This window comes from Sminthopsis crassicaudata, chromosome 4 (assembly GCF_048593235.1).
Source record: "Sminthopsis crassicaudata isolate SCR6 chromosome 4, ASM4859323v1, whole genome shotgun sequence".
Taxonomy (NCBI): Eukaryota; Metazoa; Chordata; class Mammalia; order Dasyuromorphia; family Dasyuridae; genus Sminthopsis; species Sminthopsis crassicaudata.
The window spans coordinates 216,885,507-216,897,606 of NC_133620.1; the positions used below are offsets into that span (position 1 = coordinate 216,885,507).

The 12,100-nt window shown below is 31.5% G+C and overlaps 1 long non-coding RNA gene across 1 annotated transcript in view; it reads left to right on the forward strand.

Annotated features, from left to right (window-relative positions):
* The first annotated feature begins 1,984 nt into the window (after positions 1-1,984).
* The window catches only part of LOC141541227 (uncharacterized), a 36,706-nt gene continuing 26,590 nt past the window's right edge, over positions 1,985-12,100 (forward strand). The window contains exons 1-2 of the long non-coding RNA XR_012481699.1: positions 1,985-2,128; positions 2,645-2,738. This is a non-coding gene — a long non-coding RNA (uncharacterized LOC141541227). The remainder of the gene's footprint in view (positions 2,129-2,644; positions 2,739-12,100) is intronic.

Genomic DNA, 12,100 nt, shown 5'->3' on the forward strand with positions numbered 1-12,100 from the left:
TAAAAATGTTTATCTCTTACCAAATCCCCTAACCCCTCCCATATTGGAAAGTGTTTTCCCACGCCAACTTATTCCCAGATTTTTAATATGGAAGCATCCAGACTGATGCTTTAGTGATCTAGTTTATTGTGGTACATTCATATAAAGGTCATTCAGGTTTTAGAATCAGCCAATTATCCAAAAGCAGATAACCAAATTACTGAGGTAGCAATATTTTAAAAGTGTTGACAGATTAAAAAAATGTTCTTAATGGAAACCAGTCCTTGTTATCCTTCATTAATAAGAAAATCCCTATAAACCACAGAGGCAGTATTCCAAAAACTCCATTATGAACAGTGTAGGAAAGTTAACAGGCCTGAAAGTTGCATGCGTCTGCAAAATAATCCCTTAAGGTCCTTTCTCTTTTTTAAAATTTCAACTCATCATGAAGCACATTCAAAGAAAGAAAGAAAGTAAAAAAGAAGGAACAAAGAAAGTAAAAAAAAAAAAAGAAGGAAGGAAGGGAAGGAGGGAGGGAAAATAAAGTTGAAAAGAAAAAGAAAAAGAAAGAAAAATAAAGGAGCCAGAGAGAGGGAGAGAGAGAGGAAGGAAAAAAGGAAATTAAGATGCTTTTTGCAACTTGAAATTATGCTCAACACAAAACTAAAGAATGTATACCCTTATCTTTATTTCTGAACCCTATTTCTAAATGCCATCCTAATTTTAGAATACTGGAGTAATCCAGCAGCCAAAGAAATATAATTGTTTAAGCAATTTCTCTAAATAGTTAATGCAGGGCCTAAAGGTGCCTAATTTGTCCTTAGGATAGAATTTAAATGTTTGGATAATCTAGTTCATTATATTGTCATTTAAACTTGGAAATCTGCTGGGACCAACTTTAAAGAGTATGAGTTAGGAGGGGAAAGAGGGCAGTACTAGAGTCCATCTAGTTTTATAAGTAAGTGAATCAGTTAATGCTTAAAAATTAAAAAGGGTCCTTGCATTTTATGGTTACTGATATAGTTCTAAGCAGCACAGATTTCAATTGGAAATGCAGGCATACACAAGGGATGCATTAAGTAGGTTTCTGAAATAAAAGCATACACTATTAAGATTTTCATTGAATATAACAAAGCAATATCACAGGAGTCTGAAAAAATAATGTATATTCCAGAGGCACTGAAGAAAGACTCGGAATACATTGGCAAGCCAACTTATAAGTTTGGTTCATGGCCACCTTGCACAGTCAATTTCATTCAGTTTAATCCAATTCAATCAACATTTATTAACTGCCTATGATTTGCCAGGTACTTTGCTAAGTTCTGGTGACATAATTAATAAAAAGAAAGATAGTTCCTGCCCTTGTAAGAGGAGCTTACAATCTAACAGGGAAGATAACAAGAAAAAGGAGTTAGAAAAGTCTGTCTGAGAAGATACCAAGGGTGTCTGAGGTGGGGAGGAACATATTCCATGAAAATGAAACCAGTTAGAGTAGCAGATGAAAGTAGAATGAGCTGAGAATCTAATTTCTGCCATCTTTAAAGGAAAACGTTAGAAGGAGTTTGATACTCTGAAGGAAGCAATCTCAATCAGGGCTTTTGTTAGTGGCATGGTGGTGAGTTTTAAAATGTTGAATTTATCCTGGGAGGGCATATTATTTATAATCAGAGTAGCTGATGTGAAATGAAACAGATGACACTAGCAATTGTCTTTCCTGTGTCTTCTTGGAGTTCCAGGTTTCAGCAAATTGAGCCAAGTTCAATGTTGTGATAAACTTGATCTTTCCTGAAAACTCTGACCTATATGCAGAGAGGTGTAGTTCATAATGAAGAAGTAGTAAAGAAAAAAAAAACAGAAATGGAAATACCCTCGTACTCATTTATTATTAATCATTTTCTGTGCTTACTGTTGTTCCAAGAAGAAGGCATGTCTGATTATCTGATAGAACAATGGTCATCTTGGAATTCATATTGCGTCATAAGAAGGAACACACATAAACTGCTACAGAGAAGAATTTAAACAGAAATCTCAGCAGAGCTCAAATCTTCTCCCTCCTCCTTCCTCTTGTGGTTTTTCTTTCTAGAGCAGGAAGAGCATTACATTTATAACATATTGGACTAATTATTATGAGCTGAGTTTGAGCTTGACTGTAAGAGCCTCATTATATTGTGCTGTTTTGATTGTAAGAATGTTTTTGTTCAGATAGAAAAAAGTCATTTGAATTTTATTTGCTCCTTTAATATATATATATATATATATGTATATATATATATATATATATATATATATATATATATATATACATATATATATATATATATGGAGGATAACTAGATATCTATAGATCTAGAAGCAATTAAATTTTTGGGTAATTATTGGTTTTACTAGAGAACAAATTAAAAGTCTAGTCATGAACCCAAGAGCGAGAAGCAAAATAAGATTTTTATTACATACAGAAACAATAGTCAATAATAAAATAGTTGGTAACATTTATATATCTCTTTTAGATATCTATTTGGAACAACTCTATGAGTGGGTGCTGTTATTATCCCCATTTTATAGATGTGGAACCTGAGATAGACAGAGGGTTAAGTAATTTGTGGAGGGATACATTGCTTCTAAATGTCTGAGACAGGATTTAAACTAAACTCTTCCTGATTTCTAGAGAAAGCATGACAATGACTAGAGAATCTTCCTGGAAGCTCACAAGGTTTAGGTGTAAATTCCAGACCTGAAACATTCTGGCATTACAACCTTGGGTAAGTCTTTCAATATTTCAGTTCTCCAGGAAAAATCTGTAAAACCATGTTGTAAGATAGCTGCTCATCTGCATTGGGAGAGGTAGTTTACTCATCTAAGAGATTCTGATTTACATGAAATTTCAAGTCCAGTTCCCATCACCCATGGTTTCTGATTCTAATTCTAATGCACTACTATTCAACTTAGCTTGATGTAAAAGAAAATATTGAGTTAAGTTAAGTCATAATGTTTATATAAAGAAAAAAGCTATTTTGATTTGGGGGAAAAATCCTAAATTTAGTTTTCCTACCCATAAAATAATTAACTGGTAATCCTCAGATTTTTCTTGTGAATGAGGATGGGGATGATCAGGAAGAAATTAATATAGTCATAGAAATGAAATATAGTATTCCCTCTCTTCTCCACGTTTATGAAATAAGATCGTATTTATAAGATAGTTTTTCATAGTTTGGAGAACAATAATTTGGAGAAAATCCATTTCTCTTGTAATTGTAAGATTTTTTTCATTCATGTTGACCATCTGTGATTTTCACTTAGAATAATAGGACTTTACATTCAATATATTATGACATTTCTTGATTTTTGTTCAACTATCAGATTTGGATAGCATAAAGAAATCTGTTACATAGTCAATGAGACTGGAGTTCAGAAAGAAAGACTGTTCTAAATAGTATCGTTGGACCACGTCATACAAACTATAATTTTAATTACTTACCTTCTATTCAGAGCTAAGTTATACCAAGTGCTTTCAGAGTTCTTATTAAACCTATGCTAATTATGTGTTTAGAATTATAGTTTAACATTCATTTTTATAGACATATTTTTTATTTTATTAAAGCTTTTTATTACAAACCATATGCATAGGTAATTTTTCAACATCAACCTTTGTAAAATCTTCTATTCCAAATCTTCCCCTCCTTCCTCCCATCCCCTGCCCCAGATGACAGGTAGTCCAATACACAACATTCATTTTTTTCTTCCAAAAATGATTGTCCTGGCATCATATAAAAATTAAATCTTTTTAGCAGTCTTACTTTTTAAAATGCATCATCATAACTCTTAAGAACCTATGGATCATTATCTGAATTCTGATTTAGTCAAGGCAAATATTAGTTTCACATTAGCATCTACTCTGCTTACTTATTTGCTCTTGTAGATTGAGTGGCAACTGAGATAATATAATAAAAACCTGTAATTAACCCCCAATCCTTTTGTAAGATAACTTTGAAAGTGGGCAGCTTTGCCTGGATAACTGATTTGAATCAGTTTGAAAGGTCATATACTTTATAGCTTGTATGAAGAGAGATGCAAGAAATAATTTTTTCTTTTTTTTTTATTAATTTTTATAATTATAACATTTTTTGACAGTACATAAGCATAGGTAATTTTTTTTTACAACATTATCCCTTGTACTCCCTTCTGTCCCAATTTTTCCTCTCCTTCCCTCCACCCCCTCCCCTTGATGGCAGGCATTCCAATACATATTAAATATCTTATAGTATATCCTAGGTACAGTATATATGTGCAGAACCAAATTTTGTTGTTGTTGTTGCAAAGGAAGAATTGTATTCAGAAGGTAAAAATAATCTGGGAAGAAAAACAAAAAAACAAACAAACAAACAAAAAATGCTCACAGTTTATACTCATTTCCCAGTGTTCCTTTTCTGGATGTAGCTGATTCTGTCCATCATTGATCAATTGGAATTGGATTAGCTCTTCTCTATGTTGAAGATATCCACTTCCATCAGAATACATCCTCATACAGTATCATTGTTGAAGTGTATAATGATCTCCTAGTTCTGCTTGTTTCACTCAGCATCAGTTGATTCAAGTCTCTCCAAGCCTCTCTGTATTCCTCCTGTTGGTCATTTCTTACAGAACAATAATATTCCATAACATTCATATACCATAATTTACCCAACCATTCTTCAATTGATGGACATCCATTCATTTTCCAGTTTCTGGCCACTACAAAAAGGGCTGCCACAAACATTTTGGCACATACAGGTCCCTTTCCCTTCTTTAGTATTTCCTTGGGATATGAGCCCAGTAGTACCACTGTTGGGTCAAAGGGTATGGTGCAAGAAAGAATTGAGGAAAAAAGGAGGATTGGAAAAGGATTAGGTCCTCAGAATCCCATGTCAGGTCTACACAGCATATTTTTATCATTATGAAATTAGCAAATTCCCAGAACGTCAGAAACCCACTCTTAGGCAAATGTAAGTATAACCACCTTGTTACAAAGAGATGTATAAATCATTTTAGATGTACTTTTAGTTATCTAAAGTTTTAACTTTCCATATTACTATGAATAATCAAGGCCTAAGCATATACTAAAACTTTTTCCTCTTGAAAATGAGGAAATAAAAAGCAAAATTCTGCATTCTTTTTTATAAAGCCAAATGAGAAATAAGAAAGGAGAAATTCTAGATAAAAATTAGTAAAAAGAGATTGTCTATATTTCATGTGATATTATCTTGGTAAATGTTGCTCAAATTAATACCCAGATCTATTACTAAGTCATTGTGAGAAGACTCAAATTTCCCCAACACTTTTAGAACTATCATCTATATATTTGAAGGTTACCTCTCACTGCTTGTCTACTTTTTTTCTGAGGCCACAGATCCAAGGTAATATGAAAGTTTCCACTCTAGGAAAACTTTTTAGTTTTAACTATGTAAGAAATAAGCAGGTAAGTAAAGGAGATAAAGAGGAGAGGAAATTCCAACAAACCTATATCCCTTGAGAACTATTACATTTGTAATATTTCCTTTTAAAAGAAGTTATGTTTTACATATGTTCCAAATCAATCAAGGGTAAAATATTGTGTTCACAATTTGGACTAGCCAAAACCTTGTCATATTTCTCTAAATTTCCATTTTTTTCCTATATTGTCATGTATGGCTGTATATTAAATAATGTCCTAGAAATATTGACTATGATATTACCTTCACAGTGGGCTCCCAAGGGGATCAGACTAGGGCAAAACAATTAGCTTTGTTCAGGCACCATTCCACAAACACTGCTAGAAGAGGTATTTCCCAGGAGGATGCTTTTGAAAAGAAAGGTAACCTCTTTTGCATCTGCATGTCTATTTGACTTCCAGAACTCTGGGTTTTTCATTCAGAGTGATATAGAAACTCCCCTTGGTTTTACCTGTCTTATGGTATTTCTTCTCTTGAAATTTCACTGGGGACTAGCATTTAAAATTCCTTGGATTAAAAACTCATTTTAATTTTTTTCTGCATTTAAAACAATTTATTTGACATATATTTACTGTAGCTGCTTACTTTATATGATGAAGAAAACACTGACAGGCAAAAGAAGATGAAATAAAATACTAATGATGATTTATTGAATGAATAAATGATTCTCCATTTAGAGAAATGCAATTATAGTACTATTATTGCACATTGAGACACAGTATGCTGAACAAAGTAGCATTTCCTAGACTTTTTTCAAAGAGGGGAATCATTCAGGCAAAGCTCTCAATAAAACGGTAGTTTTTAATGAAGAAAATTAACATGTCAGTCAGTACCAATACATAGGGAAAATTAAAGCATACCTCAAAATGCATTATTGCAGAAACAAGAATATTTCCAAATTATATTATGAGAAGTATGAGCTCTGTGTAATTTGGTAGTAAAAAGATAAGAGGCATGATATGCACTAAAGTTTAATAAAACTTCACTTATTTATTTATAATAAAATGGAATACCATGCTTCACCTTGGTGTGGAGATAATTCTAGCTTTCCAAAGGTTGTACTTGCAGAATGCAATTGTTAATATTTCTCCTTTTTATAAAGATTTCTCCAAAAATTGCAAAATGCTTAAACCGATTGTAATATGTGAATGTAAAATAAAATCACTAATTTTTTTAGGAATGCTTGATAATGAAAATTTAGGAAAATTCAGGGAGGGAAATATATGAATGCTCCAGAGTGAAGCAAATAGAAATATAAATACAAAATGATTACAATAAAGTAAATAGAACACTTGCTCTTCTCCCAGAAGATTCCAATTTAATGCTGTACAGTAATGATGGCCACTCTTAGTTATAGGGAATAGAAAATGGGTCTCTCTCTCTCTCTCTCTCTCTCTCTCTCTCTCTCTCTCTCTCTCTCTCTCTCTCTCTCTCTCCCTCTCTCCCTCTCTCCCTCTCTCTCTCGCTCTCTCTCTCGCTCTCGCTCACACTCTATTTTGCTCTTCTTCAGAAGGTGAGGGGATGATGGTTTGAGGATGTCATATATACTTTCAGACAGCTAATATTTTTGCTAAAAATATTTTTTTCCTTTTTTTTTTGGTTTTTGTTTTCAAACATGGCTTCCTAGGGGAACAAATACATTTGGAAATGAATATGATGCAAAAAATAAAATATACTAATACATATATTTAAAAGAAAAAATTATAGAGGTTTTACTCATAGAACAATGGCAAAATTAGTCTATTATCCTGCAGGTAGCATAAGTAAGCTGAAAGATATTTATCATTTAGAAGGCTGGCTGTTGGGTATTAAGTATTTTGGATACAAATCTTTTCAAGGTAATAAATACACTTACTACAAGGTTCATAACTACTGAATCATCAATTTAGACCTTAAAGATGCCTAAGAATCCATGGAGTCCAATTCTTTCATTTTACAGATAAGGAAACTAAGACCAAGAGTAATTAAATGATTCCCCTAAGGTCAAAAAACTATTAAGTAGCAGAACAGAATCAGAATGTGACTCTAAATTTTATGTCATAATATCTCCTTATGTGTATGGAATTATTTTAGATGTTGGAAACTGGAAAAAAAGTGAAAATAAAATGGTCTTACCCTTAAGGAGGCAATTTGGAAAACAAAACAAAACAAAACAACAATAACAAAACAGCATTTGACTAGGGAAGCAAAGAGACTGTGTTCAAATCCCACTTCTGACATCTGGTGTGTGGGACCATATATAACTCACTTAACTTGTCTTGAACTTTGGTATCTTCACCTGAAAAATGGCACAGTAACTTTAAACTTAGCTCTTAAGATCACTATGCTGATCAAACAAAATAAGGCACATGAAATATTTTGTAGACTTTAAAGTTCTCTATAAATGTGAAGCATAGAAGGGGTTATAGTCTGTGTCAGTGTAGCATGTACTTATACTGGTAAAATCAGAAGTGTTTTGAAGTATTGAAAAAAAAGAAAAATAGGAGGCAATGTGATACATAATAAGAAAAATGAAAAAAAAAACCTGCCGCACTTATTTATTCTCTCAAATGTGTTCCTATACACTATACAATAAGTATTAAGGGAACAATTGGTTATGGTTCTCTATCTACACTGAAAAACAATAATAATTGAAGACTGCCATCCAAATAATTCAGATAAGTATATTGTTTAAAGTATCTGGGTAAGGAATCTAAAACTGTTTGTGACTCCTTTCGTCAATTCACTTTGTAAGTAGAGATAGTCTTAGATAATTATAGATTAGTCATTTAGAATGAACAAACTAATGTTGGAAATTTCATTAATGATAAGTAAGTTTGTTGTTTTAATGTTTTAATGAAATATAAGAGGAATGATAAACTATAATGGCTAGAATCAGACTCAGAGGCCAATCTGAGTTCAAATCCCACATCTGTTGTTTGAGCAAAACATTTAACTTCCTTGGGCCTCAGTTTCCTCATCTCTAGAATTAGAGCCTTGCAGTTGCTAGCTTCTAAGAGCCTTTCCAGCTTTTCCAGGACTTTATTGGATGATTTGAAATCAAGGGAGAAAATTATATATAATTACCAAAATCTTATATTAGTAATCAAACCAGGAGAGCATAATGAAATTTGGCTTAAAGTATTGTTTGATATTTGTGATGATTTTGATTTGTTCTCTCAGTCCCAATTTATCAGTAATGGTGGTATAATATTTACCAATGAGGGTTATAATATTAAATGAGATACATGCAAATTGTTTTTTACAATATTTTCAGCAATAAAGTGAAATTCCACTGTAATATTTTTGTTATTGCTATTTCTTCATCTCTTTGATTTTTACCTTGAGTTTGCCAAAATAATTTCATGTGTCTGTCAAAGTAAAAAATGCTAAGAAATATTCATTACAGGAAAAATAATTAATCATATTGTAAGTTAACTCATCTCAATTATAAACTTTACTTTTTATAATTTAATATTTTCTAAGTTGAAATGTTATATTAAGTTGTTATTAAACTAAATATTATAATGTAAGATAATAGATTGGCAAAACTCAAACCCAGTTCCTTTTTTTAAAAACCAATATTACTAATGTAGACCCACAATTTCTGATTTAACCCTCCACTGCAAGAAGAGATAGGAGATTATGCATTTTTTCCAAATTCATTACATTTAATTGATTTGATTGAAGAAATTCTTTTAAAATAAAACAAATCAAAATCACCAGCAAATATCAAATAATACTTTAATTTAAGCCTAATTTCATTGTGTTCTTCTGGTGTGATTACTAATATAAGGTCTTGATAATTATATATAATTTTCTCCCTTGATTTAGTGATTAAATTCCTGGTACAAAAAAGGAAAGAAAATATTCACACATACATGTTATTATGTAAAGAATGAGAAAGAGACCAAAAAAATTAGATCACATCTTTGCTGTCAGGACATAGATATGAGGGCAGATAAATGGGTGATTTATGCAATATGTGCACACATACATACACCACAAAAATCTTTAAAAAGATTTTCATTTTTATTCCCCCAAATAACTGAGGTAAAATAAGGAATAACAGTTTACATTTAGATTAAGCTTTTAAGATTCTCCTTCTCTGTTGCCTTTTGAGGTAAGTAGCACAAGTATTATTATACCTATTGTATGGATATTGAGAAAGCTTGTAATCTCTGACCAAAATTAACCAATATGTTAGGGTTGGAAACTAGAATACTTTTCTTTATACTCCTTTTCTTCTGTACCTGCTACCTCTGATAAATACTTTCTGTTAAACTAAGCTTGGCCTATTTTTACTGCATAGTGAAGAATAAACCATGTATAAAATTCATGAAAGTAAGAACCACTTTGCAATTCTTTTTTTTTTCCATCTTCAAATACATTTTTACCTTTTCCCTGATAGCCTTTAAAAGGGAATATTTATTTTATGTGTATCAATCTAGTTGGCAAATATTATTTACAAAATACGCATCCCATACATTCAGATTAAACTATATAGTGAAAAATATCACTACCACCACTCCTTTTTGTGAACTTTGAAACATTTAAATTCTACCACTTTGCTCTCATGCAAAGAGAAAGAAAATGGGTGCCCTTAGAGATAGCTGCTGTCAGGGCTGGTTTTAGGAAAGTTCATGTCACATAGTAACACTTTCATATTATATTGTAATAGCTGCTTTCAAGAGATATGATTGATTAGGGCTTACTAAAAATTCCAGTGTCAGTTGCAGCATCAAAAGCAACAATTCTCTTGAATTTGTAAGAAAAACAGTCAAACCTTCAGGTTTCTGTATTCGTTTTTTCTTTTCATGAGAATGAGAGGTGCTGCTTACTGTCTCCTGTGAATGCATTGCTGTGAAATGGCTTCACTTGTCATCCTTAGATTTATCCCCTTTCTTTCCATATACAAATCCTTTTTTCACATATTTCTGTCTCTATATTTGTCTTTCTCTATCTTTCTTTGTTTCTCTTTCCCTTTTTCTTTCTCTCCCTTCCTCCCTCTTTCTCTCTCTCACTCTTTTTCTCTCTCTGTCTCTCTCTCTGTCTCTGTCTCTCTGTGTCTCTGTCTCTGTCTCTGTCTATCTATATCTATATATACATATATATATATATGTATATATATATATATATATATATATATATATATATATATATATATATATATATATGGAGAGAGAGAGAGAGTTATATCTCCTTTGCTAACTTTCCAAAGAACTAAAGATTTAAAAATTAAGCTCCGAGAACAGCTTCTGTGTTTATCATTTTCACTATGTTCATGCTATATTAGACTCAAACATAATTTCATGAAAATTATTTGCACAAACAGCTTTGTAAATATCTTATATCCTTAAAATTTGTGTAAATTTTAATTGACTCAGTGAATGAACATAAATCATCTCTGAGAAGTGACTTTTGGTATTAAAATCCCTTAAGGTCATTTTATGCATATATGAAGATAGTAAAGCTGCTGCTGGCCATTAAAATTGTGTTTTCTTTTCTTTTCATTTCAATCAAAAATGAAAACATTAAGGTCTTACTCTGTATAAGAGATTGGGTCAAGAACCAAAGATGTAAAGACTAAAAAATAAAAAATAGCCATGGGCCTTCAATGTATTTATATTCTTCTAGAAGAAGAAATATGTAAAGAAACATATTAAGTACAACATAATTTGAGGAGGAAAAGAATGCTGACCACAAGGGAAATCAGGAAAGACTTTGCATAGGATATAGCTTGCTTGAACCTTAAAGAAATCTAAGATAACAGTGATAAAAAGAGGAAGTGAATTGAAAGGGATTGTGCAGAAGTATAGAGGTAAGTGAAAAAAAAAAACATTTGGGGCAATGTAAGTAGTTTGTTCATTATTATTGTTGAACCTCAAATAATAAGTTTTGTAAAGAAAATTGTGGCATCAGCATAATTTTTACACTTTAATTTTTGTCTTCATTTTTCATGGCAGATTCAATGATTAATTGTATTCTGTAGCCTGTCACTAATTAAAACATCAGGCCAAAAAAGTTGTTGGCTGGTGTAGAAATATATCAAATGGTATAAGCCAAACCACACGTTTCTAATGTAAAATGAAAATTGCTAATAAGATAGCAGGTAATTTAGCAGAATGTTATGTACTGGTCTATTAGTGACTGTCATTGTGTATTAATGAATTTGATCACTAATGACATGATAAATAAAAACTAAGAAGGCAAAAATTGTTAGTATGATGAAACAGAAAATTGCCAGTAGGATAAATCTGTCCTATTTAATTATTGAGTTTGATTTTTATTCAGGTGAAATAAATTTGACAAAACAATGAGACTTTTGGATCAAGTATTCAATATACCTTATTTCATTAGAGAAAAAAACAAAACAAAACAAAATAAACCTAGAATAATCAAGTAAATAACCCACAAGATCAAATACAAAAAATTCAGTGGCACAAAGGAGAGATTTTGCTCTCTAAAATACTACTACAACAACAAAAATTCTGTACTGACAAAGGTAAATCTTCCAATGGCTTTAATTTATAAATAATGATGATAATAATAAATATTTGATACTAATACTGATATCTTGAAGGGGATTTAATGGACTTATGCCCAAATTCCTACCTTTTCCAGAAGAAGAAAACCCACTAAAGGACACTGTACTTTATATGAATTCAATAAATCAT